Here is a 7682-nt window from a genome sequence, read left to right as displayed (position 1 = left end):
TAAACGGTAATTTATACATTAATTTATTTTTTTATACATTATTATATTGATTATATTATATATTTAATTTATTTAAAAATCTATAAAATATATATTAGTATGTGAGTTCCATGTTTCTTTTACAGTAATAATACAATTATCATACTTAATAATTATAATTATTAAGTATGTCAGTTCCATCTTTCTTAGTAATAATATTAATTATAATAATTATCAGTAATTGTCTATTTAGAGTACAGAGTATTATTTTAAAATATTGCTAAAATTGCTATTCCTTTCTTACATTCTTTTAAACTATCTGGTATAACGAACTTCCAACAATATTAGGATGTTATTACGGAATACAATATATCCGCTATAAATCAGAAAAAGTAAAAGATTTATTTTTCGTTTATTTCGAAACTATCAAAATCATACACAGTCTTTGGCAAAATTTATTTTTTAAAACTCTGTAGAAGGTTAATAAGCTGAGTTGTGTCAAATCTTTTAGAATCAAGCATTCACTTATTCAAAATTTATTCGTATAATAAATAACTGTTTGTGCGTGCTATATTAGCTAGACAAATAAAATAGAAGAGTGTAATATTTCGTTACCAAATTTATTCGCAATCTAAATTGGATTTATATTTTCGAAAGTTTGCTTTAATTATTTATTGTGATTTTAATTCTCGTCTTCGGTTTACATATATAAACATGGGTTAATCTATGTGCTAGAAAATTAATCTATATTAATTAGAACAGTTAAACTTACGAATTTTTGATTCGAATCAGCTCTTTGGTTTCCCTTACCCATTTAATTGCCAAATACTCATGACTTCGTTAATAAATTATATTCGCTGCTTCAAAATAATAATACATACTGGTAAATGCATAGCTTTTAAAAAGATGTAGGTTCTAAGGAGGAAATATTGACATTATTTTTAGAAGCGTTTTAACTGTTTTACCTAGTATTACTTTGTTATACTAGCGAGTACGGATCTCCATCTAGGATTGAAAGGATTTTATAACTAGTTAACTTTTCGAATATGTGTTAATGCTAGCAATTTTAAATCATCTGATAATGCGTTCTAGAGTGCATATATTAATTACATAAAATTCTGTCTCTGCATAACTGTAAAAATTGTTTCTTTAGTAAGGCTAACTTGAATCAATTTGGGTTCTTCGATACTATCTGGATAACTGATAAATGTGCTGTTATGTTTCATTTCACTGGATCCATAGAACATGATGAATATAATTAAATGGATTTGTTCTAGCAAAAACTATATATAAAATATTTTTTTATTAACACTCATGGTTTTGCGTATTTAAAGCGAATACATTTTCGTTATTCGTAAATGTCAAAGTACTCATTTCATGAAGTCATGTTCCCATACCAAGTACTAAAGTAATAAAATTGTTTATGCAGTGTTTAGTAGCCTAGCAAAGTCTACATTTAAACCTCTTATCGGGCAAATACATGTGAGTGTGTTTATGTTATGTGAATGACGGTAATTGCAAAACATTTAACGCATTTCAATTGAATTTGCGTTTTGCTAAATTTATTAATAAATTTCACAAATAAAATAAAATTTTATTAAAAAAGTTGATACACATCGCTTTTCGGTTTGATGTCTGGTGGTGTTGGGTTGTGTTGTGTTGTGAGCTGCCTCATGCCAAAGACCTCACCGCCACTTGACACTTGAGAGTATCTAATGTGATTATAAACAAATCGAAACGGTTGGAATATGTAAAATTATTAAATTATGACGTTGGGTAATCTGTCTGCTGTGTTATGTGGAGTGGCTGTGGCTCATAGACCCCAACTGTGTCAATGAATTCTGAAATATAGCGTAACCGAAATAATTATAATAAAAAAAAAAAATAAAAAAATTCTTGATAATGATATTATATTAAAATTAATTTAATTTAATTTATCTTAATTACAAAAAATGTTATCAGTACATTTAATAGACTTGTAATTCAAACGTCATAAAAAAATAATTGTGGGTTTTGTGGGCTGTTAGAGAGGTAAATAGGTAGTTTTTGCTTTGTTACATTTAAATATTTTTTTTTTGCTTTGAAATTAAATTTGTGCTGCTTCGATTGGGGTTTATTGACCGATTTCTTTAGAGAATTTTCATTTCATTTTATTTGTTATAATTTGTTAAATTCTTTTGTTTCTAGTTTCCATTTTTATCTTTTATTTTTATTGCTTTCTATTAAGCTACAAAATCTGCTTCCCAGATACTTTATTTTTAACATTTTTATTAGAATTCTTCTTTTATTCTCGATGGATAGTTTGGTATAAATTTTATTTTTATTTTGAATTTGAAGTTGTCACAATTTTTACATTTTTCAATTCTGATTTTCCTAGTTTTTCTGCTGTTTTCTATTTTTGGCATTTTCCATACAAACCTCCCCTTACCGCACCACCAGAATTTTCCTGCATAATCTAAAAATTATATGTTTAATACAAAACAAAACAAAAAAAAAGAGAATTAAGTTAGCACATGCGCGCTTCAAAGATGCAACTTAAAACGTTGCTGCTGCTGCTGCCACTTCTTTTGCTGCTTCATTTTTGCTGCTGTTTCTTCTGCTAGTTTCGGTTGTTGTTATTTGATAATTTTATACATGTTTCGCTTGCAGCGGTTCCAGAGTATATCTGATGTATCTGATTCCCTGTTTCGGGTTTTGTATAAATTTGGCTGGCTCTTGCCTATGTAACTAACTCTGTTCGCAAGTTTGTTTTTGTTGTATTTTTACTTCATGCTGCATTTTTACAGATGATTTTTCCTTCACTTTGCACTACGGTTTTGTTGTTGCTGTTGTTGTTTTTACTCAATATTGTTATTGTTGTTGCATGTTGTTTGTTGTTTGTTGTTTTTGTATATGGCAAATGCACCTATTCCCTGCTGGTTCGAGTTGTTTGTATCTATCTAGACATTGCATTTATTTTGTTGATAATGTTGTAGTTTTTTGTGGTTTGATTTCCTTTAGCAAGCAGGGGACACGTTAAATGTTTTCAACTCTGTTATAAAACTGAATTAATGTCTTTCGTAGAATTTCAAATTTATTTGTTTCTTCAAATGATTTAAAATATTTTTCATTTGAGTTTTCTTCATTCTTCATGCTTGCAATGCGTAAGATATCTTCTAGTAGATAAATGCACGCAACTTAAAAATATTTCATCAATTAATGTATTTTTATGCTAGTATTTATACGCAGACACATACATATATATGTATACTCCATTATATTCTCTAATCGTATACTATATAGTTTTATATTGCCAGTTCACCCAAAATAGCAACTGGCACATAAAGTAACGTTTGCTAACAAATTAGCTTTTGGATAGACAACTTCAATTCCGCAGGCACTGCTCTTCGTTAGCTGCTTATGCTCAACGTATGTTTTTACTGTGGTCCATATTGTTTAGGTAAGATTTTACGCTGAGGTACCGTCGCCGTTGATCGAGTGCAATTGTTGCAGTTTGTATGGGCTTATCTTGTCTGTTGTTGTATCTATTTTGGTACACATTTTGGTGGTTTTGTCGTTTAGTTGACTATATTTTCCAGCATTTGGCATTCATTGTTGCTTCATTTGTACGAGTGGCTTTTTTCTTTGTCAGTACGAGTAAATGCTGTGCATGTCTTTTTCAATCATTAAAATTAACGATTTCCTATATTTGAAAAAATTCGTTTGATTTTATTTTTTGTTGAGTCTTTTTTAAAATTATTCCCTTAAGCATTCAGTCTGTCATTATTATTGTATTTATTGTTGTATTTATTTTTTTCATTAAATTGTTTTATTAATATTGTTATAATTTCCTTGTTTCGTAGTTATTTCATTTGTTTATAACCAATTTTATTAAATAAATTTAATTGCCTTTTGTTACGTTGCAGTTCATAAGCTTTGTCATTTTTTTTCATGAAATCAATTAAGTTTTTCAAATTATTTAAATAAGTTATTTGCACTTTCCGCATTTTTTGTTTTTTATGCCATTTAATTGACGTATAAAATATATTAAATATTTACTTATTTTTTATATTTCTTACTCATTGTGCAGTTTTATAGAACTCACAACATTTCCTCATAATGTAAATTAAAACTAAACAAAGCACGGTCACGGCCCATAACATGTTTCTAATCTTTGTCGGAGATTAGAAATTTTACATTATTTTATTTTTATGATATCCCAAACAAATGAAATTAATATGTTTTAAATAAAACCAAAATATACAGTAATCCCCCCTATAACGCAGTAGATTGGTTCCACGTTATAGGAAAACGCGTTCTAGAGGTATTTCCATATACTCCATGTACACGCGTGCAGAAGTATCCCCGCGTTATATGGGGTAATGCCCGTGTTATACGGAGGATTGAAATCGCGTAATATGAAAACGAGTTATAAGGGTACCGCGTTATAGGGGGGATTACTGTATACATTCGCTGACCGATAATTCACTAGAATTGTAAGTGATAAATAAATGAATAATTAAAAAAACTAAATTTAACAATATCGTCGTTTTTTTGGTTTTCTAAACAAAAAAAAAACACAAACGTATGCATTTGTTACTGCAGTCCTCCAATCGAATGATTTGTATTAGCCCATAATCCTATCTGATCTAGATAAACCTGATCTCAATTTAGAAAAATAACCTAATAATGTTAATATATATAAATGTGTATAATACCAAAAAAAAAAATACCTCAACATTATATACAAGAGTAATTATAACAGATATTGAAATTTTCTTATTATTAATAGACACCCTTCATACAAATAGGGTGAAATCCAGAATAAATCGAAATATATTTATACAGCCGCTATCTATTGGTAAATACATATGTATACCGGTAAAGTAAATCCTTTGCTAACGTTTAGGTTGTATCAAAATTTATGAAAGCCAAACAGAAGTATTGCGTTTTTGTGGCTTATTATTAAAAAGTTCTGCTTTCTTTAGAATGTCTAATATATTGGTGAGAAGTATGTTTTAACCAAAAATTTTAATATATTGTAATTTAATAATAAGCTTACAAAATGTCATTCATACAATTTTCAATCATTCATTTGCAATATATAATAACAACAATATTTCGACATATCTGCTTAAACGTATTATTAAATATACAAACAAAGTCGTATAGAACACATAAAAGACAACATCATTGTTTTTTTTTTGTACATATTTTGTACATATAAACAAATTATAATAAAACACAAGACAACATTGTTGTTATTGCAAAATTGTTGTTTATTTGTTTTGTGTATTTTCAAATTTTTATGGTTTGTTGTATTCAGTTGTTCACATAACAAATTTTAATTCTTAATTAATTAAGTATTTATGGTTCAAATGGGTTTTTCAAACTTGAAGTCGATTGTAGCATCTGTCTTAATTACTATAGTAATTGGTTTTAAAGATGGTACCATTCTTATAATAGCGAAAAGTCGACGAATGCTGAGTTCAGTAGAACTAGCACTACGTAATAGTCGCAAGGAAGTTTTATTGAAATAGTGAAATACCTTGACGTACTGTATACATGAACCGAAAATAACAGTTATTTTCAAAATTTTCAAAAAAAAAAGCACAACAAAAACTTGTCTAAACTAATATTTAAGTATACAATTATCAAACTAACAACTCTCATCCTTAATATTATGCATGCTTTATATATATGAGCGTTAAATACATTAAATACATTTTGTATAAAATTATTAAAACAACTACTTTAAGTATTAGGGATGCCGTGTGAGTTATATTTTGTTTTCAAAAAAAAAAGTTGTTCCTGATTTTTATATTTTTAAAGCAAAAATAACAGTTATTTGTGCGTTTTAAAATAAAAAGCAGAGTGTAAGAATTATTTTTGCGTGAAAAAATAAAAGGCACACAATAATAATTATTTTTTAAAGAAGAGGTTTTTCGAACAGTACTGAATTACAACAACAAAAATTCATTTTATATTATTTTAATTAATTATGTTTTTGGCTGTTTTGGATATGGCCAAATACCCATCATCAGTGGTCTTGAAAATAATTTTTGTGTTTAATTATTCGTAAATAATTTTTTGAGAGTGCAAGTATCAGGAATCGAATTCGTATCCTGCCATATATGAAGCTCAGAGTCAGCGCTCGTTAAGTAACTGACCCAAAGCCGTACTTGACTTGACAAAGCCGTGATTATTTTTGAAAAATATAATATAAAGCAAATTTAATTATTATTTTTTTCAGTTTTATTTTAAAATGCGAATGATAAGAGTTATTAGTTGATGTTTATTTTTTTAATGATAACTGTTACGGTCCCTGACTACTATAGTATTACTTGTAATCTACAAATTGTATCTTAAGTGAAAAATATTTTAATTATTTTTATTGGTAAAAATATAAATATTTTTAGTATTTTTCATTAAAACTAATTTATTTTTTATTAATTAAGTTTAAGCAGCAGTAGTTTTACGTCATGTTTCACTATTAAATCAGAATAGCAACGTAAATTGAAACAAGTGTGAAAACAATTTTCTGTTCTAAGATAAAGAATAGTAGTATCTACTTTAACAAATTATTTTCAGTGCTTAATAAATTATTTTCACTCAAGATAAAATAAAATGTAAAGCAAAAGAATTTTTGTTAAAGGCAGATAAGTGCGAAAATGCAACGTTTTTGTTAATTATAATTTGCATTCTAATTGTTGTCACATGTTTAAGATATTTTTTAATATACGACAGAAATGTGCGATTAAAGTTTTTTTTAATTCTTTAAGTCTTTAATTTATACAAAAAGAAGAAACAGTAATATGTGCTAAATTTTGTACATGTGATTAAGATTTATAATTAAATTAAATTTATGTAAAAGGCACTAAGTTTAAAATTGCAGAAAACAATTCTAATTTGCACAAAGTGTAAATATAAGCAAAATATTTTCCATAAAAATATTGTGCAAAAATATCTCAATTATTCACTTTAACGAAGGGGCACATAGCACGTAACTACGACTTTTGCTATGTCCAAGTTTTTCACATTTAGAAATTTTTTTTTATTGGATTAACCATCATGCGCAGGTCATTGTCATTTTCTTGTAGTTCGTTTATTTTTTCTTAATTTTTTTTTTATATAAATGTGGCGCGTTACCCGCAGCGCTATGTTGCACGAATCTGAAGACGACATACACAGATACCAGTAATTGCAGTTGGTTGCAGGTCAACAGATGTCAGATTGAAGTGTACGTGAACATCGGTACTTACATCAGTTATTCACCAAAACAACAAGATGCTCTGATACTAACTGTACAAAAATAAGAATTTAGGTAATTTCCAACGTGCTGGGATGCCATAACCAAACGGTGTTATATGACCTGACACTGATTTACTTCAAACTTTAAGTTAGATTTTTTTTTTGCTGAATATTAATTGCAAAATAAATGTAGTTTTAAATTTATGTGCTCTATACACAATTAACGGATTTTGAGTTAAGACCTTTGTATGTTACATGGTTTTTAAAGGAGATTAGGAAATCAAAGAAAAGTTTTTATCAATAACACTTTTAATATGAAAGAACGTAGTATGCGTTTAGTTGTCACTAAAAAATCATTTCGATATATTAAAATCCAAACTTAATAACAAAATTCATAATAAAAATGATTTAAGATTTCCAGTCGGACACTAAAAATTAATAGTTTTAATGTGAAAAATCTTAAAGAAATTCAT

The sequence above is a fragment of the Teleopsis dalmanni genome, chromosome 2 (assembly GCF_002237135.1).
Source record: "Teleopsis dalmanni isolate 2A chromosome 2, ASM223713v2, whole genome shotgun sequence".
Classification (NCBI taxonomy): Eukaryota; Metazoa; Arthropoda; class Insecta; order Diptera; family Diopsidae; genus Teleopsis; species Teleopsis dalmanni.
Note: the sequence above shows the minus strand (reverse complement) of the source record.